The 25,537-nt window shown below is 40.7% G+C and overlaps 1 long non-coding RNA gene across 1 annotated transcript; it reads right to left on the reverse strand.

Moving 5' to 3' along the window:
* Positions 1-10,167: 10,167 nt before the first annotated feature.
* On the reverse strand, positions 10,168-18,268 carry LOC143884747 (uncharacterized). Its single transcript, XR_013253057.1, has 3 exons — positions 18,180-18,268; positions 16,705-16,745; positions 10,168-10,576 (listed from the first exon to the last, which is right to left on the reverse strand). It is a non-coding gene; the product is annotated as an uncharacterized LOC143884747 (long non-coding RNA).
* Positions 18,269-25,537: the final 7,269 nt, after the last annotated feature.

Raw genomic sequence — 25,537 nt, forward strand, 5'->3', positions numbered from 1 at the left:
AGAGCGCCAAAAGAGAAAGGCGTCTGAGCTGGCGAGCCCGGCCCCGTCACGAGACACTGCGCCACACCCGGCTCAGAAGGCAAAAACCACAGTGAAGCTAGTGGGCCCCTTTGCTCAGGGAGGTGGTTCCTCTAAATCTGGTGGCACATCCACTGGAACTGGGGCTGGAGCCCGTCCTCCTGTGAGGTCGAGTGACAACATTTTTCGGCCCAATTGGGCCGTTCAGAAGGACGATACCAGGCTGGGCGAGAGTCGAGTAGCGGCTGAGATCGTGAGCAAATGTCTCCTTGGAAAGGACAAGCAACAGGTCATCCACGAGCCGCCGGCTACTGGTGAGGAGGCGGTGTTCTCTTCACTCTATCAGGTAATGAATTTGTTTACTTTCTGTCCGTCTTTTGCTTTCTTCCTATACTGATGCTTGTTTCTCTGTAGATTGGAATATACTACAACGATCTCAAGGAGAAGAGCCAGAAGTTCTCCGAAGCCATCACCAAATCCGAAGAGGTGAACGGAAAGATGGCCACTGAGGTCAAGGAGCTCCAAACGAGTATCGGACAGGTGGAGGCTGAGAAGAAGTTACTGGCGGAGGATTTGGCCTTCGAAAGGCAGAAGTTGGACAAGGCTGCCGAGGCCATGGACGCCCAGAGGAGGAGGGCCAAAGAGAGGCAGGAAGTGGCAGTAAAGGGGGCCGTCGAGGCAAAAGAGGCCGAACTCTTCAGCCTGTCGAGTGAGGCTTATAGTCTTGGGTATTACGACTGCCTCCAGGAACTCCAAGCGTACAACCCGAACTTGGTGATGGCTAATCTGACTCTTCCTTCCAGGCCGACGATTGTTGACGAGGAGCCAGAGGCCCCTGCCGATACTGCTGCTGATACCGCTGTTGACACTGCCACCATCCCAGATGCCTCTTAGTATTTCTTTCTCCTTTTTGTAGTGGTCTTTGAGACCCTAGGATCTCTTGTTTGTTCTGTTGTTTTTCTTTCTTTTTTTGACGGCCTTTAAGGCCAACTCTGTAATGGTCCTCGAGGCCCTACATTTTGATGAATGAAATTATATTTGTCCATATTTGTTTCTCCTGCCTCTGATAAGCTTTAGCTGAGTAACTTATCCGGCTTGCCCCCTAGTTTTAATAACTTGGGATTTAGGCGGTGGAGTGCACCCATGTTTCCTAAGCTGGGTTTCCAGAGAGTACCCAAGTTTACGAACTGGGTTTCCAGAGAGTACCCAAGTTTTGCGAACTGGGTTTCCAGAGAGTACCCAAGTTTTGTGAACTGGGTTTTCAGAAAGTGCCCTAGTTTTATGAACTGGGTTTCCAGAGAGTACCCAAGTTTTGTGAACTGGGTTTCCAGAGAGTACCCAAGTTTTGTGAACTGGATTTCCAGAGAGTACCCAAGTTTACGAACTAGGTTTCCAGAGAGTACCCAAGTTTTGTGAACTGGGTTTCCAGATATAAGTGATAAGAGAAAGTCTAGATCTGCAAAAAGGATCATTTATTCATATTAATGTAAACGTAATTTTACAAAATCACCTGTCAAGCCAGGCGACGTGTCTACTGATAATATTTCCTAAGGTTTTTGGCGTTCCATGCGTGGAGTAACAAACGCTCCTCCAATGTCTCTAGCTTGTAGCTTTCTGAGCGGATGACTTCTTTCACTCGATATGGCCCCTCCCAAGTCGGGGAAAGTTTCCCGATTTTAGTTGGTTGGGATACTGCTGCCCTCCTCAGGACTAAATCTCCTGTTCGGAATTCTCTGGAGCGTATCTTGGAGTCATGATAGTTGGATACTTTCTGTTTGTAAGCGGCGACTCGGATTCGAGATTCTTCCCGGATCTCTTCTAGTAAGTCGAGATTGGCGCGGAGCCCGTCACTATTAAGCTGCTCGTTGAAGCTGGTGACTATGGGAGACGGAGTGCCTATGTCAACCGGTATCACAGCCTCTGTTCCGAAGGAGAGGTTGAATGGCGATTCACGAGTTGGCGTACGAGGAGTAGTACGGTACGCCCATAGAACGTGATAGAGCTCCTCTGCCCATCGACCAGCTTTTTCATCCAGTCTTTTCTTTATCCCCTGAAGCAGGATTCTATTAGTCACTTCCGTTTGCCCATTGGTCTGGGGGTGAGCTACTGAAGTGAACCTCTGTTCAATCTTTAGGTCAGAGCAGAACTTCCGAAAGTTCCGACAGTCGAACTGTTTGCCGTTGTCCGTTATCAAGGCACGGGGAATCCCAAATCGGCAAACTACTGATTTCCAGAAGAAGTTCTGCACATTTTGCTCTGTGATCTGCGCTAGAGGTTCTGCCTCCACCCACTTAGTGAAATAGTCGATCGCCACTACCACGAACGTGCGCTTTCCAGAGGCCGGTGGGAAAGGGCCTAGGATGTCCATCCCCCATACTGCAAAGGGGAGTGGACTGATAATTGGAGCCATTGCTACGGCGGGCTGGTGGATGGTGGGAGAGAATTTCTGACACCTCTCACACCTTTTAACCAGACCCAGCGCGTCCTGCCTTATAGTGGGCCAATACAGACCTCTGAGCAGCACTTTTATTGCCAGGGCTTTGCCCCCCAGATGCTCTCAACAGATCCCTTCATGCGTCTCTTGTAGTGCATACGCGGCGTCGCCCGGCCTGAGGCACTTTAAGTATGGGAGAGTATGAGATCTCTTATACAAGATGTCACTGCTGAGGGAGAATCGGGCAGCTCTCTGTATCACCTTGCGGGCTTCCTTTTTATCCTCAAGGAGTTTACCATCGCGCAGATAATTGATGATCTCGTCCATCCAGCACGGCTCATTCCCGACCTGCATTATTTTCGCGGCTTCACTCTCTATACTCAATCTCTGTAGAAACTCCATACATATGCTTCCAAGAGCGGTGTACCCGGAGGCGGCTAGTTTCGACAGCACATCTGCCTTGGCATTTTCTGTTCTGGGGATTCTGATGACCTCAAAACTTTTGAACTTGCTGGCGAGTAGGCGGACCTTGGCGAGGTACTTGATCATACGCTCGTCTCGAGCTTCGTATACTCCCTGAATCTGGTTTGCGACTAGCTGAGAATCGCAGTATGCTTTTAAGTCCCGGGCGCCGGTTTGGATTGCGAGGCTCATTCTGGCGAGGAGAGCTTCATATTCTGCCTCGTTGTTGAATGTGCGGAATCCAAACCTCAGGGCGTAATCTGCAGTGAAGTCGTCAGGCCCAGTGAGGACGAGGCCGGCTCCACAGCCACTCTTATTCGAAGACCCGTCGACATGTACTTCCCAGATTAGTGAGCTAGCTATGGAGTCCTGCTCGGCTGGCAGATGAACGATTTCTGTTTCAGCTCCCTCCGCTATACATTCTTTAGGAGCTGATTTTTCCACCACTGGGAGCTGCACAGCTTCAGAATCGACGAACTGCTGGGGGATGGTGCACTCGGCCACGAAGTCGGCCAGTACTTGAGCCTTGATGGCTGGCCTAGGTGCGTACTGGATATCGAACTCGCTTAGCTCCACGGCCCACTTCACCAGTCGCGCGGAGATATCTGGTCGATGTAGTACTTGCCGGAGTGGCTGATCAGTCAGGACTTTTATGGTGTGGGCTTGAAAGTACGGCCTTAACTTCCTGGCCGCCATTACCAGCGCATAAGCCAATTTCTCGACCCACTGGTACCTTGTTTCTGCGTCGTGAAGAACCTTGCTGACATAATAAATAGGTTTTTGCTGTCGGTGCTCTTCGCGGACAAGGACAGCTGTCAGAGCTGTGGAGCTAATGGAGAGATATAAAAATAGCTCATCACCCGGTTCTGGCTTTGTTAGTAGTGGTGGGGAGGACAAGTACTTCTTCAACTCCTCGAATGCGGTCTGGCATTCCTCCGTCCAGGGCGTAGTCTTGAGTCCTCTGACTGCGCTGAAGAAAGGCAGGCACCTCTCCGCGGACTTGGAGATAAAGCGCCCCAGTGCGGCTATCATTCCCGTGAGCCGTTGGACTTCTCTGATAGTTTTTGGGGCAGTGAGCTCCATCACAGCTTTGATCTTCTCTGGATTCGCTTCTATCCCTCGTTGGCTTACCATGAACCCCAAAAATTTTCCTGAGCTGACTCCGAAAGTGCACTTGGTGGGGTTAAGCTTCATGCTGTGCTTTTTCAGCACCTGAAATGTTTCTCTGAGATCAGATACATGATCCTGCGCACTGCGACTTTTGACCAGCATGTCGTCCACATAGACTTCCATGTTGCGGCCGATCTGGTGCTGAAAGAGTCTGTTCACCAGCCTTTGGTAAGTAGCTCCGGCGTTTTTGATGCCGAAGGGCATAACACGGTAACAATAAATCCCTTGATCTGTGACGAAGGAGGTCTTTGGTATATCTGATTCGTACATTCTGATCTGGTTGTATCCTGAGAAGGCGTCCATGAAGCTCAACAATTCGTGACCCGCAGTGGCGTCGATAAGTTGATCGATCTTTGGGAGCGGATAGCTGTCCTTGGGGCAGGCTTTGTTTAGATCGGTGAAGTCGACGCAGGTCCTCCATTTTCCGTTAGTCTTCTTGACTAGGACTACGTTTGCCAACCAGTCCGGGTATCGAATCTCTCGGATGAAGTCAGCTTTCAGAAGCCTCTCCACTTCTTCTTTTATTGCCTGTCGCCTTTCAAAAGCGAAATGCCTTCTCTTCTGCTTAACCGGTCTACAGGTTGAATCAACACCAAGTCTGTGCGTGCTGATCTCTGGGTCAATGCCGGGCATATCAGCAGGAACCCATGCAAAGACATCTGCATTGTCTTGGAGAAACTCGGTGAGCTGGTGCTGAATGCTGCCGCTGAGAGAGAACCGATCAGGGCGACCTTTTCCTTATCTCCTGGGCACAGCGGAATGGAGATGAGGTCTTCAGTGGGTTGAGTCCCCCTGAGCTCGTCCCTTACATCGAGTAGTTCGATGGGTAGTGATTCCACCGCGTTTTTGCCTTTAAGTGCCATCGCATAGCAGTCCCTGGACTGAGGTTGATCCCCTCGAACTTCCACGCCATTGGGCGTTATGAACTTCATCTTTTGGTGGTAGGCCGAAGTCACTGCACGAATTTGGTTCTGGCCAGGACGTCCTAGGATAGCATTATAGACTGAAGTGGCCCTTACTACTAGAAAATTGATCATGGCGAACGCCTGACAGGGTGGGTCTCCGACAAGGACTGGGAGCTCGATCTGCTCCACTACTTTCACGACCTCTCCGGAGAAGCCAAAAAGGTCTGAGTTCGCTGGCTTCAGGCGGTCGTCGCCTATCATCATTTTCTCGAAGGCATGATAGTACAAGATGTCCGCCGAGCTCCCATTGTCCACGAGGATTTTCTTTACTTCCCAGTTGGCGACGAGCATGGTTAAAACCAGTGCATCGTCATGAAGCAGTATCAGATCGTCCAGGTTTGCATCGGAGAAAGAGATCTCATTCTCTGTTCTTGTCTTCTTGTTGGTTGTGTGCATGGCGTTGATCCGTCGTTCATACGCCTTGCGAACAGCGGAGGACGTGCCCCCAACAGCAGGTCCACCCATGATTGTACCAATGACTCCCCTTGGCCGAGTCCGTGGTGCCTCTGGCTGTGTGCTGGCCGGCGGAGGGGTTTTATTCCGAGCAGGGGGCGGCTGTGATCTTCGAGGGCTGCGGCCTTGGGGGCTCTTTTCTCTCCACTCTTGCTTGCGGCCGTCAGTTCGGATATACTTTTTCAAATAACCCCGACCGATCAGCTGTTCAATTTCCTCTTTGAGCTGCCAACACTCATCCGTGTCGTGACCGTGGTCCTTATGGAACCGACAGTATTTTGATGGATCTCTCCTGTTTCCTTTGGAGATCATTCTAGCAGGCCACTTCACGAATTCCTCTTCGCTGATCGCAGCCAATATATGTTTTCTGGAGGTGTTGAGAGGTGTGAAGTTCTCTTCTCTTCTTTGCGGAAGTGGAGACTTCTCTCTTCTGGGAGGTTTATCCTCCCTGCGCTGCTTGGTGGGGTTTTTCTCTTCAGAGGTTATCCTCCGATTTGAGTTAAGAGCTGCCAGTGTTTCTTCCACTGTTATGTACTCCTCTGCCCCGGCCATGAGGTCTGCCAGTGAGTGCGGGTTTTGTCGAGCTACAGTCCGACGGAAATCATTAGACCTGGCACCCGCGAGGAGCGCATTCATAGCTGCTGAGGGATCTAGGTTTGGCACTTGGAGTGCCTCCCTGTTGAAGCGGCGGACGAATACTTTCAGGGGCTCATTGTCGTCCTGTCGCAAGGCCATCAGGGATGCTGTCGTTTTCCTCGGCCTGCGGCTACTCATGAAGTGGCGGACCAGATCCTCTCCAAAGTCATCAAAATTGCTGATGGAGTTCGGTTTGATCCTGGAGTACCAGTCTCTCGCCGCGCCAGTTAGCGTCGTTGGGAACGCTCTGCAAATGAAACCGTCGGAGGAGCCGTGGAGGAGCATCATTGTTCTGAATGTCTCCAAATGGTCTACGGGGTCGGTAGTCCCGTCGTACTGCGGGACGGCGGGCATTTTAAACCCTCTGGGTGCTGGGGCACCCAGGACATCATCAGTGAACGGCGTTCTGCTTGAGAACGCCCTGGAGGCGGACCAGCCTTGATCCTTCGCCAGCTCCTTTATTCGGTGGTCCATTTCCTCCATTCTCTGTAGGAGCGGATCCGTTATATGTTCCACGGACCTGATTCTTCCCACAGATCGGCTCGCCGCGGAGCCGGACTGGCTCTCCGGACTCCTACGACGAGACCGGGACTTCACTGGCGGTGCACGATCTTTATGAGCTCGGCGCCTTTGTGCGGAGCGGGACCGTGACCTTTGACGGCGGTGAGGCTCTGCTTGAGCATGCCTCACTGTGGGGTGATGGACTTGTCTGGTGGAGTGGTGAGTTCGATCCTCTACATGGCGCGATGACTCTCCCCTGTGGATGTCTGGGCTTTCCTGGATGGATTGTGGAGCTTCTGGAAGAGGTTGGGGAGGTGTCTGAAGCAGTTGCTGGTACTGCCCAACGAGAGCTGTCATTTGTTGAAAAAGAGCTTGAACCTGCTCCGGAGTGGGCAGGGGATTCAGGTGTTCTGAGCTAGCAGGGCTCTGCTCGGCTGTAGCAGAAGCTGCTAGCACCGGCGAGGCAATTCGCTCACTCCGGGTCCTGCGAGGTAGCACAGCTTGGTCAGTCCGTGCAGAGGGTATCCGCGCACTCTTGCGCCCTGCCATTTTTGTGAGATGTCTGAGAACAGCTTTTAGTTCTGCGGTCCCACGGATGGCGCCAATCTGTTAGACCAAAAATCGGTAACAGGTACGACAGTGACGTAAGAGCTGAGCTGGAAGACCAGAGGAGCTGAGTCCTGCGGGACCGGAGTGAAGGGGGAGCGAAGTGGCTGAGTCCTGCTGTGAGGGCTGAGTTCTGCACAAGGCAAGCGAGGTCAGAAGACCAACCCGGGTTTTACTCCGGACAGGCCATTCGACACTCAAGTCAGTATGAGCAGGAGTGCAGACCTAGTCTTAAGAGTTTTGGGTGGAGAGAGGGTTTTTCGTATTACCTGTTGATTTAAGCTTTGAACCCCTTTTTATAGGGGAAAACCTGGTGAGGAGGTGTCCTGGACAGATGGCGGCCTGTGAGAGGCTGGAGTTCACCTACTCCAGGACAGGTGGTGACCTGTAAGAGGCTGGCGCTCACCTACTCCAGGACAGGTGGCGGCTTGTAAGAGGCTGGAGCTCACCTACTCCAGGACAGGTGGTGACCTGTAAGAGGCTGGAGCTCACCTACTCCAGGACAGGTGGCGGCCTATAAGAGGCTGGAGCTTACCTACTCTGGGACAGGTGGCGGCCTGTAAGAGGCTGGAGCTTTTCACCCCATCAGGTACAAATGATTCCCACCCACTAATTTTAACACTCTCACCCATGTCATTCTCTCTCTTTCCCATTGAGATTAGAATCTATTATCATTGAAGAACTACTTTTAATTGGATGCCCTATTTCCTTCCATGTAAGTTTGGCTTTAAGTATATACTTTCATCACTAATCAATGATCTGTTATTTTCATCACTAATCTATTATCATCACATCCATATGATAATTGCTTGCTATTGTTGCCAAAATGAGTCGTGTATTATTTTTCTTATGCAATATGTAGTATTTAAAATTAGCATTCCAAATTCGAATCAATTCATTCGTTCATCGCTTTGGGTTGTTAAAACTTCAGTCTCACCTATAAATTTATCTGTGACATCAATCAAACCCTTTTTACACCTGATCAAAGGACGCTAAGCCACTTCCTTCTCTTGTGGCTATGATTTCAGGTTCAGGTACCAAAAGATTTACGTGTGACTGCAAGTTCAAATAGCAAACAAAGCACCTATAGCTATTGTATAGAGTTCCATAAAAAGAAATTGTCACTGGAATACTGAAGGGCATGCGGTCTTGGTGCCAGAGGTAGTAAGAAAGGATTCAAAGAGTTCCCATTGGGGCTTGGAAGAGAAGCTAGGATTTATTTTTTCCGCATTTAGGCTTGCTATCGAAGGATTCACGTTGAGAACAGCCCCATTGGGTAAGGTATACTATACAAACATATTAGTAAATCCTATACTATACAAGCATAGTAGTAAATCCTAGGGATTTATTTAGACGGGAACACATGTTAATTTTCTTCCATTAATAGTTATTTTATTGCAGAGCCCTTTTGTGGACTTATTTTTCTAGTAGAGACTCAAAGCTGCGTTAATTTTGAGTGTAATAATCAGTATTGGACTTGAAATTGTAGAATTTGAAGCATGAAAGCAATTTGTGAACAATATAAGTGTGTGCTACTGGTAATACCCTCATAAATAGGAATTGCTTTGGATACAAACCATATGGCTAATGTATGTGTTCTTAGACCTATTACAGTTAAAGCACAAATCATGGTTACAAAATTTATAGGAGAAAATGAGGGCCTTCCACTGGTTTAGTCGCCTGCCGCTATACACAGTCTCCCACCACCATACATTCGATTTACAAAATATATCGAAAACACAGTTTTTATATGGTGTAAGGCCTGACAACAATACGGTAGAGGTACCACCCTTATATTAGATAGAACAGCATCTCACTTTTTGAGAAGCTTCTGTTGAATCAAATATGAAGGTTGGTACCTCCACCGTACAAGGGCCTTATTGTGTAAGGCCTTACACCCCCAAAACACAAATCATCTTATTTTTTCTTTCCTATATAATTTGACATGAAATTGTATAGTTCGAATCACAAAAACAGGTTGTGAAGAGCATAAGATATGTGCTACTGGTTATACCTTACAGAATTTCTTCGATCACTACTTTTATATGCTTGTCATGCTTAGCAATGTTCCCGACTATTAAGCAAAGAAGTGTCCCATTGTGCTGTACATTTGATGGGGTGAGTTCTTGATGTGTATTTGTGGATTAGGATCCCTTTTAGGGCCCGTTTGGATGCCGAGAAGATTTTGATTTTGATTTCTCACATTTGCAGCCCTTTTTGTGTTGTGATTTGGATCCGGATCAAATCCATTCATTTCCAAATCAGAAACTGACAGTGAAAAACTATCAGATTTCCAAATATGCTGTGGAAATCCTCTGGCAGTTTCCTTCACCCTCTTTGCTCATCAACCTCTCCCCCAGTAGGACCCCATTCCCTGTCTCCCTCAACATGAGGTGGCAGATCTATTCGTTTTGTATTCAAAACTCAATTCTAAATCCAAATACAAAATATGAGGTATCCAAACGGGCCCTTACAGTATTTCAGGAATCTATTCTTGACTAGTATGGGGGATTAGGATTCCTTTTATGGTATTTCGTGAATCTAAGAGGTGGTGGAACTTGCTCTTCTTATTTTTAACATTGAATATGATTTTTCGGCAGGTATTTCGAAAAAAATCTGCACGTTATCTTCTATTGTTCTTTATTATTTACACAGTTTATCCGAGAATTGTGAAACACCCTTGCGGGTCCATATCTCAGCATATGATCCGATATCTTCATACTTGATTTTTGAATTTGCATGTGAAAAGAATTAATAGTGTCATTATCAGCTCAAAAAAATAGATAATATAAAAGTATGCAGTTAGCAAGTATTGTTCTAGAAAGGAAAGATGCAAATGCTTTAGATTCAGCTCCGATATCAGGTCCTTTTTAAGTTGATTGAGATGACCTTCCTACCTTATTGTTCCATTCTATTGAAAAATGTAGCACTCATAAGTTCCAAATCTATTTCAGTCCCTTTTTAAAATTTAATGAAGAAATCTATAATGCGGGAACATTTGCCACAAGTCTCTCATAGTTTCATTCACTTTTTCCATTATCGCACGGGTTCACACACACACATATGGGATTTGCTAGGGACCATCACTAAAGGTGGCACACCGTGGGGACCCACACATTTGGTTGCCGATTTCTTGGATGAGAGAGATGGGCTTAGAGCCAGAATTCGTCTATGCCGGCGTCCGTGAACAAGAGAAATGAGCTTAGTGCGAGTCATAGGCTTCACTATAACTCGTCAACTCCGGCCTCCGTCAACAATTATTTCTTAGAACTTCGTGAGTTTCCGCTGACACCCACTATCTTGCTCTGAACACCCATTCTCCTCATCATTCCTATCACATGAAAAAAATCTCAATATTTGAAGGGAAAATATATGAAGATACATCTTCTGTCAAGATTAACCCAAATAGCCCAAGTAATATTAAAAAGTATACTAAAGTTGGAGCATGTTTGTTAGTTTATTAAATAATATGGGCACTTCTGGTAAAAAAAATGCATCTTTGAAAAGAAGATAGAATAGAGAGGGAAATCTACGTCACACACATTTCTTCTTTGCATTTCTCTTATTAAAATAAATCAAATCATAAACATAAATGTTTTCACGAAAATTATGGGTATTTTGTTCATTTAGGCACTATTTTGAGAAGCCAAATGATACAGGCATGAAGACAACTTGTCACATATGCTTTAACCGGCTCTTAAAGGCGGTACAAAGCTATTTGGGAAATGTAAAACTGGTTAAGCATATAGGACAAGGTGAGATTATGCATATTATTAAAACACGGTTGTGCTGATATTGTTTTCCTTTGATAATTGATTTTGAGTACAAAATTGTTGTACTCAAAATTAGATGTCGTGTTACGAGGGTAAGTTTCTAGACATTTTATCATTGAGTTTGATGTGATGGAATTACAGTTTTTTTCCATAACTAGCTTTTGCATAGGATGAGACACATAGCCCATGGAAAGAATTGTTATTCAATTTTATCCCTACAGATGTATAGCTGAATCCAAATGAAGATCCCGCAACAAAGAATGAAATGTCAATCCATGATGGCATCTCGATACTCAAAATTACATGTCGTTACGAGGTAAGTTTATAGTCATTTTATCAATGAGTTTTATGTGATGGAATGACAGCTAAGAATGTATCTATTAATAAATTCACCCACCCACCCCTATTTATTCTTATTTACTCACCCGTGTAGAATCTTCAAAAATTTCTGCAATTAGCAGTCTATTACATCTCCCATAATCGCATCTAACCATACTTTTATTCCGTTACAATTGTATTTTCACACCCCAATCAATATCATTTATAATAGGAAACAAATCTAATAGATATATATGGACAAATCCTCTCCCTCTCCCTCCTCCCCCCCCCCCACACACACACAAAAAAAAAACTAATCGCATCTAACCATACTATAATTAATCCGTTACAATTGTATTTTCACACCCCAATTGATATCATTTATAACAAGAAACAAATATAATCGATATGGATGAATCCTCTCTCCCTCTAAAAGCCATATGTTGCCTCCATGGCGCTATATTCTCCTTCCTCTTCAAATCCACCGTTACATGCTAAATGACCTTCATCAATCATTCTTCAAAAATGCCTCACCCACCATAACTACACCTAACCTCAACACATTCACCATTGTTTGCATTGAATGAATTACAACCTCTATATAATAAGAAACGATGGAACCAAGAATCCTTCCACTTCTATTCCACTACTTATTTCATGTGTCATTCACACCTCATTTTGTAATGGTTAGAGGGCTGAGGTGGACACCCTCTCCTTCCTCCACAGTCCTATGTGTCTGCCACTTCAGCACCTCCAACAGCTTAAGAACGTATCTATTATTAAATTCACGCACCCCCACCCCCGCCCATTTATTCTTATTTACCCACCCGTTTCCAATCTTCAAAAATTCCTGCAATTAACAGTCTATTAAATCTCCCATAATCGCAAAAAAAGAGAATAGAACATAGAAATAAAATGAACTAAATTAGAATTGGCAACATATTTTTGACAAACTTTAGAAGTTTCCACAAATAGATTAGAAGAGTACCTTGAACATCCAATAGAGACGTGTGATGTTTATTAGAGGAGTACCTTGAACATACAATAGAGACGCGTGATGTTTATTAGAGGAGCACCTTTGGAGTTCCCCTGATTTAGGAATCATCAAAGCATTAAAACACTGAACTTTTTATTATTGGTGTCTCGTGATGTTTATTAGAGTAATTTCCTATTCAAATAACCCCTACTAATTTCACCCAAGATGCAATAAAGAAAGCACAACCCATTTCTACATAATTCCATCCACCCGTACCCTTCGAAATCTAATACTCAATATTAATTGATATTAATCAAAGATCGATATTTATGAATTTCTTTTTAAACCCAACCCCGTCCGTTAGGTTTGACTCAACCGAAGTTTTTATAGATATATTACATTACTTTTCCTATTACTAACGTTTCCTCTTCGACACCCACATCCGGTATAATAAGGGTCTCCATGGAGCTGTGTTGAAACGAGTATGTCCTCTTCGCCTCCAAGAAAATAGGAGGTCTCTTTCCAGCACCTGTTGCTGCCTTACCCAAAAGCATTCCGACGACTTATTGGGCACCCAAAAAGGTTTGAGAACGCCTAGAAATTTCGGCAAAGGGGCACACTCTGTGAAGATCCTCAAAACTGAACGACTCCTTCTCGATGTCGACAGAAACAAGTGGCAAATTTCCAATCACGCCGAAGAAATGATCAGATGCAATATGCATATTGCTACTATGCGGGGATTCCGGCATGACGGAGTCTGACAATGTGTCGAACTCTTTCCCTTCCAGAAATTGATAGGTAAAAAGAAAGAAAACCGCCCTTAAACCAGAAATGTCATTCTTCTCCTTCCAGTACTTGCAAGTCCTGCAAACATGGCCAACCTCGAAGATATCTTGGAGCTTCAAGTTGGCGAGTTCGTTGTTTGTTATTGCATTCCGTTTAGGGAGGGGGGGAGGTTTTTTTGCGTATCAGAGAGAGAAGGGAAAGAGTGTACAGATTCCAAAGGTGAAAAAAAAGAAAATGGTCGTCGGTGGGATGCATCCAGGAAATCTCCTCTATTTTGCTTTTTTTTTCATTTCTATTCGGCCAATGTATGTTGATTTTTACCAAATATTTAGGTTGAGCAGACCAAACTTATTTTTCAGAGAAAACAAATATCTATGATTTTTATGATTTTACGGGTTTTCTGCACTGTTTGAATTTGAACCATCCTGAAACCTCTCTGTCCTGGAGTTTTGTCCGACTCTTATTCCTCACATAATCTATACTATGCCAAATGATATTTCTACCACCGTTCTCTGAATTCACGCGAAGCAAAAAGGTTCTAAAAATGCAGTCATTTTTACGAAAATACATAAGTTGATGACAATGCTGGAAAGTGGTAGAAGCATGACCTAATGTGTACCATGTATACATACCTTTGTCACATGTGCATGTGGAGCTAAACCCAAAGACATGTAGACATGTTTGTGAAAAGTTCTAACTGCATCCTAAATGTACATACACAAGCATGTAATTGTGATGGGTATATGTAATCTTCTGAAAAAGAATTAAGTACACAAGTGAGGGCACTTAAATGTATTGTTGCATAACAAATATGATCGTGGGGAATTAGACGTCAATGCATTCCAAGCACAGCTTGCGTCCCACATAAGGGCCTGTTGATCTAGTGGACCACGATTATGAGATGTCTGTGAGAGCTTAAGGCCTACTAAAATCAAAGAATTAGCTTCTATAGAAGGAACTTAAATGTGAACCAACATATCAATGAGCTAGGATCAACCCAGTGCTAACAACAATGGGCCGGAATCATAGTTGTAAATTCCGTTTCGGTCGCCATTTCGTTTTGGCCACCGAAACGAAATTTCGGTGGGATTTCGGTCATTTCGGTGCATTTCGGTCGAAACTTTTCGTTCACACAAAAAATATATTAAAAAATATGAGAAAAATTCAAAAAAATAAAAAATCAATAGAAAAAGATGAAAAACTAATAAATAGTCCAAAATATGTGTCAGGGTGCGGGTACGACACGACACGGGTACGTGGGTACGTGATTAAGTTCCATATTTCATAACATGAGGTATCAATACATCATTCATTAGAAAAAAAAGTCTGTTACCAATGTGTTGACCAGTGCCTGACAAGATGAATAATTTTTAGAGACCAAATAATGAGATTTTTTTTACCGGACTTTTGGGATTTAATAATGTTTGGACAAAATAGATTTTATGAATTTTTAAAATTTGAAAAATACCCCACCGTTTGGAAGTTAAGAAAGTTAAAATTTTGACCCGACCATTTTTCTTTGAATTTTGTACTAGAACTGGAGAGTTGACTTTTTTTCCTTTTAGATTTGGGTGTTGAAACTATTTTTAATAAATCCAAAAGGGGGGTATTCCGTTATTTACATGTAAATCTTAAGTAAATGGACAATAAAATAGTAAAGACATTTACTTAAATGGTTTACATGTAAATACCGAGTACAGGAAAGTAGAGAAGTACAGAATGGACGAAATTCCGGATTTCGGAAAATTTCGTCCGGAATGGAACGAAATTTCCACCGGAACGAAATTTTTGGAATTTCGTTCCGGAATTGTAACGAAACCGGTTCGTTTCGTCCATTCCGGACGAAACGAAACGGAATTTACAACTATGGCCGGAATTGTTCGCCTGTTGTGTATCAAATGACCCGATCACATTCACTTCGAACACATAGGTTGCAAAAAAGATATGTTTAGAAGAGAGACAAATGACCTCTTTAAGCACCTCTTAACATTATTTGAAGCTAAATGTACAGTTACCCCCACATAATCAGATGATCTAAACCATTCATGTTTGCTGATGTTCCTTGTTTCCATGTTTTTTTTAAGCTTCATTTGATTGTGACGCTTTTGAATTCATCCAAACATTTGTGACTTACTGCCACGTCAAGATCTTAATTTCCCTGAGAAAGGTCCCTGGTAGCAAAGACCCTTACAACAACCGCATTTAAGAAAACAAAACCAACAAAATCCAATCAGCAATCAGGTCTGGGATCCTAGCTCATTGATATGTTAGTTCAATGATCTAGGAGGGGGTGAAGTGCTTGGTGAGTTGGTTATGATTTTTCCTGAAGAAAATGGGCAGGTAATGGGCTTAATTGTATTTTTCTGATATCATTGATTTAGCTCTACAGGAGATGGTTCTAAAAGCATAAATCCTTAGATGGGTTTTTTATTTTCATGGCTAATATTTGTGTTGTAAAGGAGAATCTATTTTTCTTGATTCTTTTCTTGCTTTTTATAGGATGTCTCGGGAACCATGGAGGAGAAGGTTCGATAATTGTTTGATGAAGATAATTTTCTTCCTTACAATCTGAGGGGTGTTTCTGAAACCATGGGAAGATTTCTATAGTCGGTCTTTCCTTTTTCCACTTTTCAAATTGTTTTTTTTTTTATTTTCTTATTTTTCTGTTGGAAATTTTAAAAAATCTGAAAAATCAAAAGTGCTTTTGCGTTGTCTTTAAAATTTAGAGGGAAATATTCAAAATTTGATTTCCCTTTTATTTCAAAAGCTAGTGACTTTTGAGTGCTTTTTTAAGTTTAAATGAAAAATAAATAAATCTTTTTAATGCCTAAAACAGTTTCCATTTTACCCCATTAATTGCTAAACGTTTGTTTTTTAATGGCACCACAAACGGTTATGATAATAACACCTATTAAAGTTGCAAAACCGTTTCATCTCTAACGGTCATAGATATGAATGTTGGAAGAGAAACGTTTCATCCCGATTGGGTTATGACAAAGGTCTTGGGAAACATTAACCTAATTTTTTTACTGCGATTTTTAAAATCTTATTTATTTGTATTTTTTTCATTCTTCGCTATAGGACAATCCAAAACCAACCTGGCTGGATTTTGGAAATCAAGTTAGATGGTTTGAATTAGGGTTGAGAGATTTAGAGGCAGTTTGGGTTAGGGTTGAGCCTTCCCGACTAGAGGTTCATAATGGGTCGGATTAGGATTGAGATAATGCAACCTTGGGTTAGGCTAGGGTTGCAGTAATTGCCTTTTATTGCTGATAGTAAAAGTGGATTTTGCAGGCAAGCCTTCTTTCAGAATTAGGGTTAGATGGGTTGTCTTTTATTATTTATAGAGCATTAATTATTAGAGCTCCAACTGTGCTCAAAATTAGAATAGAAGATTTTTAGAAGGAATGCATGATATCTAGTTAATAATGAACTCCTAATTAAAATAATCTTATCGAGACTAATGCACGTATCCAAAGAGGCCCTAGTATTCTTAGCATTAGCATTGATGTGAAGGTTTTATTATACAGATAATATTAAAAAGAAAAAAAGAAATCTACCCTACTCCATCCACATATAAAAGCGCAAAGAAGTTTAGATTCGTACCTCTTTTTCCTATATCACCTGATCCATTCAACATGTTATTCCTGTCAATTGGAATTTACATATAAGCACCAGGAAACAAAAAGGACAATGGTATTTTCATCTCTTATTTCAGTTACTTCTACCATCTCTCTTTTACTCAAACTCGTTTGTTAGAGCTTCAATTAACTAGTTAGAATGAATGAAGGAATTTTAAGAGAGCAGCGAAAGAATAAAAAAAATGATTGGCATGGCCAATTGTATTTATATAATATTATTAATGGAAAGTGATATTTCCACACTCTTTTCATTTTCATGCTTTCTGTTAGGTAGAAACAAAAGGGTGAAGATAGGATTTACTCTCATGTAAGCTTGCTTAGAATGAAAAATATTAGATGGTCATTAAAGCATATCTGCATGTAATTAATCCTGACATAAGGTAACAGTGTGATGTGTGATGTGAAACCATCTAAGCTAAACTCCAAATCTAGAGAGATGTGATATGAAACTACATGTGATGGGTTTCCTTTTCAAAATTTAGAGGGAAATAATATGATTGTGTTTGCTTTAGTAGGAAGAGCCGACATCCGATTGTTCAGAGATGGGAGGCTCCGCCTATTGAAATGTTCAAAATTAACTTTGATGGGTAGAGTATTGGGAACCCGGGCCCGGCCGGTGTTGGTGGGTTGTGTCGGGATGCTTGTGGTGAAGTTATATGGGCTTTTGCCGGCCCTCTTGGAGTTTGTGATGCCTCGGAGGCCGAGGTGAGGGCAGTTTATCATGGCATAAAAAGGCTTGAGAGAGATAGCATGGATACCACTATTGTGGAGGGAGATTCTTTGAATGTGATTAAATGGTTGAAGGGGTTGGTGTCGCCTCCTTGGAGATTTTCTTCTATTTTTGATGAAATAGATGATTTAATTGCAGGCTCATCTATTGTTTTCAATCATGTTCGGCGATCTGCTAATGGGGAGGCGGAGTCCTTGGCTAGAAGTGGGGTTAGGAGGTTGGAGTTGGAGTGGTTTGACTTCCTCCCTCCCTGAGATTTGTCTTTCTTGTTATTGTTGTTTTATTTTCTTGTAATTTTGGTTGAGACCCACCTCGGTCCCCTTCCTTTTTAATGAATTCATCTTGCCATTTCAAAAAAAAAAAAAATATGATTGTGATCAGTTTAGTAGAATATCATCATAAACTGAAGGTTCTTTTAGATAAAAATTGAATATGGTTGGTTAAAATGATCTTTTTTAGTGTGTGAAAAGGGATTTGCTAGGGACTTTCACATAAAGGCATTTGTGATCTGTTTTTCTAACTTGGGTTCTTCCCCAATCTCATGAAAAAATTTCTACAAAAATTATTTTTTCCTCCGCGATTGGAACTTAGATATTGAAAGACTCTGTGGACAAAAACAAATAAATAAATAATTGAAAATGGGCTAAAAACAAATAAAGTAAAAGAAGGGGAAAAATGAAGGTGAATCCAAGAATCGATTAAACTCTTACCATCTGAAGAGAACTCCACCATCGTTTTTTCTTCCTCATCTCCTCTTTTCTTCTCTTTTTTCTCTCAACCCTAATCTCGAATAAGAAAAGAGGTGGTGAACTTATCAGCTTATAGTATTCTCAACGACAGTGATATTTCCACCCCCTTTCAACATTTTCACGATTTTCTAGGTACCGACAAAAAAGGTGTGGAGATATAATTTTTCCTTAGAATCAAAAGTATTGGACCCCATGCAGCGGACCAGCTGTCGTGAATCTGCTCACCATTTAGAGTTATTTTTCACCAAAGATTAAGAAAGGGAGATGATATTTTCACCCTCTCTGAAGTACGCATGCACCCCCCTTATAACTTGAACCGTGGGCAACTTTAACGCTTTTTGACGTCAAATCACGTAAAAAAATTCATTGGATAGCCCCATTTGTAAATAGGCCATTCCTGAAAAATCATCTCCATATGATAATCTTAACTCGTGAAATTTAAAATTCCAAAAAATTAAAGTATGTGAACCAAACCATAAAATTTAAAATTTCAGAAAAAATATTTTGCAGAAAACTTTCTTGAAAAGTTCTACTTTTAAAGAAAGAATGGATGCACCAATATGAAGCTTTAAAACACTGTGGTCAGATGAGAGAGCTTTTGACATGGAGAAGAAAGGGGCCATGCCAGTTTGCCATTTCGGGTCCGATGAAGAAGCAGCTATTTCTAATAATGCCTGATGAGAGTGATGCCAACTAGTTATCTGATTTTTAATTATTCATCTTCTAATTAGCTATTACCTAGCTAGTTAGAAAAATGGATATTGGGTAGCAAACTTTGTTACCATTGCCTAGGATTCTTTCCTATTAATTATGTAGGTAAGAAGGAGATTTAGCTAGGACTCTTAACGAGTGTGAATGTTGCATATCACCTCTTATGATTAAAAAAAGTTGAAATTTTCTATTTTGAAGAAAATGAAAAATCATCTATTTCTCTCTATATTCTTCATATTCTCCAGTGTTCTTGAGACTATCCATAGATATGGGAATATTTTAGTCTCTTTTACAAGTGTCGTATAAGGGAAAGATCCTAAACAATTGTGCCATCTTTGAGCAAGTCACCAAGTGTCGTATCAGGAAAAGTTCCTGGAAAATTATGTTATCTTAGAGAAAAGACTTTAGAATGGAACCATTTCGACTTTTTTCGTCAAGGTGGCGTGGCGTCATACAATGAAATTTTGCCATGCTAACTATTTGTCTGCTAAATTTTTAATTCAATTTTAAAATCTAGAAGTTGTTTTTTTGTTTTCTTTCTATTTTTGCAATACGCCAATCCAAAACCAACCTGGCCCAATTTTGAAAATCGGGTTAGATGGGTTGGATTAGGGTTGAGAGATTTAGAGGCGGGTTAGGTTACGGTTTACCCTTCACAATCCGAGCTTCATATTGGGTCGGGTTAGGTTTGAGATAATGCTATGTTGGGTTGGGTTAGGGATGAGGTAATTGTCTTTTATTGCTGATGGTAAAAGTAGATTTTAAGTGAGCAATCTCAAGCTCAAAGCCCTCTTTTGGAACGGTTTAGATGGGTTACCTTTTATTGTTTATAAAGCATTGATTATTAGTGCTCCAATTATATTCAAAATTAGAAAATTGAAATAGAAGACTTATACGAGGGATAAATGTTATCTAGTTAATAATTAACTCCTAATTAAAGTCATTATTTACAAATAAGATTAACTTAAAATAATCTGATAGATAAATAAAGACTATTGTAGATAAATAAAGACTAATGCACGATGCACCCAAAGAGGCCCTAGTACTCTATTTACGCTTGTATAAAGGTTTTATTATTCAATTAATGCAAAATAAAAGCAAAGAAATCTATCTATTCCAAATTTAGAAGAGGAAAGATGTCATGACCCACGCCCCAAGATCCGAAAATCCCATGGTGTGGTGCCGTTCAAAAGTGTTTCCATATATTGGTTCAGAGTACTACATTTTTTTTCTTTCAATGAATTCCAATGAATGTACGATCAAATATCACTAAGATTACTTCCATTCATGTATTCAATAGTTACATACATCCCAAAAAGAATATTACATATTTCCCCTTTCTTTCAACCATAACATGATCACATATTTACATTATACACATTACCTGTTGACACAGATGCAACAAAAACAGCTCTACAAAGCTTACTCCAAGATCCTCAGTGATCCCTATCCCTTTCTGGAGACTCAACCTCTATAAAAACAGTTCTTTAACTAGAATGAGCAAAACAGCTCAGCAAGTCACTAAGTTAAGCCCTATGAGTACATAAATGCCCTACTAATGATGCAAAGCGACTTATAACATGTTAGCACTCAATTATACAAAGATCATAACAATATTTGGCAATGTATGAGACATATCACTTCTGAACATTTCCTATTTCACAGTATATAGGTTCATGGCCAAACAATGCTCAGTAGAATCATAAAAACAATAAATCACAGGTGTAATCCCTCACGGGGCAAACATATTTAAAACAAAGCTCAAGAGTTACCAAATAGCTTATATAGATAACCAAATCCGGATGGGTCCAATAACAGAGGACTTGCACAAGCCACGAACCCCAATGACCTTATGGTGGGGACAATCAGATGATACCTTGATGAAGGACCCAACAAAGGCGACCAATAATCAGATCACCTTACTGGAGGAGCCAATCAAGGCGACCAATAATCAGATGACATCTTACTGGATGACCGACAAATAATCAATTCATTGATAATATTCAACATTGCATTACAATCAATGGAGTCTCAATATAATAAATAATAGAATTTCTAATTTTTAATGAATCATGTAATGTATAAGTATTGGGAACATGCTCTATACAATATGGATCACAGAAGAAAGCATAACTTTCTAATCCCATAGAAATCTATTTGGATTTACCTTTGTAAATAGCATGCTTCAGTATTTTAATTTCAGCTCTCAAATTACTTCAAATTTCTTAGTACAGTTAGTTTCACTCAATAGTAGACTTCAAGAGCTTTGAATAGGAGCAAATTTCACTAAATTTGGATTTAAATCGACAAAGTTATGGTCATTAAAAGTTAGACCAAATTTCCACCATTTCTGCAGATTTTATGCCATAATCTGTTTCATGTAAACTAACAAGTTTCATCATTTCTACATATTTTTATGCCATAAACAGTTTCCACGTAAATTGGCAAGTTCATCATTTCTGCAGATTTTATGCCATAAACAGTTTCCACGTAAACTTGCAAGTTCCATCATTTCTGCGGTTTTATGCTCTAAATAGTTTCCACGTAAGCGGGTAAGTTTCATCATTTCTGTAGATTTTATGCCATAAACAATTTCCATATAAACTGGTAAGTTTCACCATTTCTCTAGATTTTATGCCACAAATACCGTCCAAGTAAATTGTAAAATTTCACCATTTCTACATATTTTTCACATACACTGACATGTTTCACTCTTTCTGCCATAACTCTCAAAACGCTAGGAATTTTTTAGTGTCATTTCTTCCGTTAGAAAGTAGACTTCGAAAGCATCTATTTGAGTATAAATTTCACTAATTGATTCACCTAAGGCACCTATTTGTAGGGTCCTAGGAGCAAGCCAAGAGTATCCATTAATGGATTAAACAAAAAGTCACCAGTAATGAAAGAACTCAAAGGACACCTAGGGTAAGCCAAGAGTCTCCATTAATGGATTAAACCAAAGGTCACCATTAATGAAAGAACTCAAAGGACAACATAGTTAATCCAAAAGTCACCATCAATGGTGAATATGAAGAATTTTGCATGCAAAATAGCCATCTCTTTGTTTTGTTCATTCTAGCTTCTCTCTTTCACTCAACCTCATTTGTTAGTGCTTCAATTAACTAGTTAGAATGAATGACAAAAGTCTAAGAGAGCAGTGAAAGCATAAAAAATGGATGGCAAAGCCAAATGTCTCTCTGTAAGCATGCGCTTTTTAAATTCTGCATTTTCCACCCCTTTGAAAAGTCAATAAAAGGAAGCCCTATTCACCCTTCATATTTACATCCTCTACCCCCTTCTCTTAAGCATAGAAAAACACAAGAAACTCTTTGAATTTACAACATCATGCCTTCAACCATAAAGACAAAAACTCCTCTTTCCTTACTCGTTTTCTCCCTACAAATCTCATATCCAATTTCCCACCCTAAATCCTTCCCTATATAGCCGAATCTCGTTAAAATCCCCCGAATCCCGCCTTATATTTTTTATCCCTCAAGAAAATCCCGAAAAATCCTGTGTTTACACCTTGATTTTCAAAAAAGAAGAAAAAATAGCATCAAAATCCTTTGACAGATTCGCCATAGCGGCTCTCTTACCTCATCTTTTCTCTATAAATAGGCTCACCAAGAGCCTCCTTAGACACAACATTCCCACATGAAAAAACCACAAGCAACAAGATCTCTCTTCTTTCAAGCATTTTCTCCACTTTTCCTCTTTATTTCTCTTCATTTTCTTCATTTTCAACAATCGGGCCAGCAACTAGACACCATCTCAAAGTTTTCCAACAGGCTCACATGACCCACCATTTCCTCCTCTCTTCACCCCAGCGTGAAACACACGGTTCGGCATTCGACTTTGTAAACGGTGAAGGCCTCAACCTTTGATTTTATTTATCTTATCAACTTATTCATGATCGGTTTACACTGATTTACCATTTTATTTGTGACTCATTATTTACATTGATTTCATTCAGATTGTTTGTACTAATTTCATCATCATATTCAGGATCTGTTTGTATTGATTTCATTCCCTTACTTACGATTCATCTGTGCCGATTTCATTTATTTATGAAGATTAGAATCAAATCATCTATTTTCTACGAAACAATTCAAAATTGTATATTTTGTCATTAAAACAAACAAGCCTGACTTAACTCTGTTTTATTACATTTGCTTTTAAAACATATTTTCACATTTTCCAATATATTGGTGGAATGAAACTATGAACTACAGTCCTTACAAATTCGGTGTATTAAATTTATGTTGTTGAATACACGCTACCCTAAAAAACTAGTTTGTTGTTTACCCGTTTTCTGCTGACCTAAAATAATTATCTCATCCTATAAAAATCAATTTGCAGCTTTCTCTATTGAATTCATCTTATTACCATACTTCAAATTTCTGCCTTATTTAACTGCAGTAACAACTCACTGTTGTTTTACATTTTTAAATCCCACCAATTATTAAATCTATCATCTTTTGCTTTCTTTCTAAAGGCATTCATTTGGTTGGAACTCTGAGCTTTAAATAGTATCTCGTTTACCCGTGCACATCGTATTTTAAAATTGGTAGTGACATCTCCACGCATTTTATTTGAATTGTTTAATTTGTGCCTTTCATACCCAATTCCTCACACTTGATTCAAATTTCTCTCCCGTTATTAAATTCAAATTCAAATATTAAATTTTTTGAATTTTATTATTTTTGAGTCTTTATATTAGATTATTAATGGAAAGTGATTTTCCAGCATTTATTCAACTCTATTTTCATGTAAAAAAAAATTCTCGAATTGAAAATTGTCATTGTTATAATAAAAATTGTAAGTATACTAACCAGCTACCTTGATCTGCTTACAGGTTGTGACAGTCCATTTGTTGCGGATGCTATTGCATATCAATACATAAATCCCATTTTGAACCAGTTACATCCATACTTACTGGACAGTTAACTGAAATTGGCTATGCCTGTTACTGAAATTTCAGTTGTCATTGCCCAAATCATAGACTCCAAGCTGATCACCCTGGAAACCCATGGTACACAAAATAAATCAAACAAAACCCAGTAAAGAAAAAAAACGCAATCAAATGTATCAAAAAAATATTTCTCTACCGAACCGCCCCAGGATCTAGAACTTTCAGCACCATCTTTCCTTCCCGACTGCTCGCGAGCTCGAGACCCCTTACTTTCACCCTACCAAAAGCATAACCTAGACCGGATAAATTTTTATTTCTCCAAAAAAATAGAGAAAAAGAAAAAAGTGCACATATCTCCAAAAGAAATTGCAGAAATGTCAGAAGAAAGATACCTCAGTCTATTGATCCGATAGCTAAAGAGCACCCGCCAAAATAAGAAATCAATAAATCAAAATTATCATCCCTATCTAAGTAACCAGAAAAATAAATGAAAATGAATATCTAAGAGATGAATAAAAAGAAAACAAATGACACTACTTACATCTCTATAGCGCTGTAAATAAACCCGCAAAGGCTCGATATAGTCCACGAATCCTAAAGTTACCATTGCCTCCAACGAATCCTAAAGTTACCATTGCCTCCAACAAATCATCTCTGTTGATCGTTTGACGCCTCTCTCTCTCAACGGAGATGATTTGTTGGAGGCAATGACAACGTTAGGATTCGTGTACTATATCGAGCCTCTAAAGGTTTATTTACAGCACTATAGAGAGGTAAGTAGTGTCATTTGTTTTCATTTTATTCATCTCTTAGATATTCATTTCCATTTTTTTTCTGGTTACTTAAGTAGGGATGATAAATTTGATTTATTGATTTCTTATTTTTGATTTTTGGGGGTGCTCTTTGGCTATCGGGTCTATAGACTGAGGCAACTTGCTTCGGTCATTTCTTCAATTTCTTGTGGAGCTTTGTGCACTTTTTCTTTTTCTCTATTTTTTTTGGAGAGATGAAAATTTATCTGGTTTGGGGTTATTCTTTTGGTAGGGCAAAAGTAAGGGGTCTCGAGTTCGTGAGCAGTCGGGAAGGAAATATGGTGCCGAAAGTTCTGGATCCTCGGGCGCTTCGGTAGAGAAATATGTTTTTGATACATTTGATTGCGTTTTTTTTTCTTTACTGGGTTTTGTTTGATTTATTTTGTGTACCACGGGTTTCCAAGTTGATCAGCTGGATTAGTTTTCGCCCCGATTATACATAGTACGTCTGTTGCTTAAAGATGCATATTTCTGTACTGTCTGGGTTTACATAATTTCTGATTCTAAAAAGCATCATCAGTTGGAAACATCAGTGCTTCTTGCTTCTGTCTGTGATTACTAGGAAAAACCAACAGCAAATTTCACTTGGTTTCTGTTGGTCCTAGCAGTGATAGAGGAACTTTCATCTTGTTGTCCATCGTTTCCACCAAGTATTTAACCTATTGGTGACTGCCCTACGTTACTGTGTTCAGAATTTCTGAACCTGACAGGAAGGTGCTGTCAGGTGGAGAATTTCCTCCACAATTGAGCTTCAAGCTTTCTTCGAACTGATGATGCTTCACCCCTCTTGCAAGGTCAGCTCTGTACATTGACAACCAAATTCAGCAGTTATTATGCATTACTGGACTGTTCTTGGCAGCAGAATTTGGCAACTTGTTGCGTTC

The sequence above is a fragment of the Tasmannia lanceolata genome, unplaced genomic scaffold (assembly GCF_043159265.1).
Source record: "Tasmannia lanceolata isolate RefF3 unplaced genomic scaffold, GAP_Taslan_0.1 ptg000002l, whole genome shotgun sequence".
NCBI lineage: Eukaryota > Viridiplantae > Streptophyta > Magnoliopsida > Canellales > Winteraceae > Tasmannia > Tasmannia lanceolata.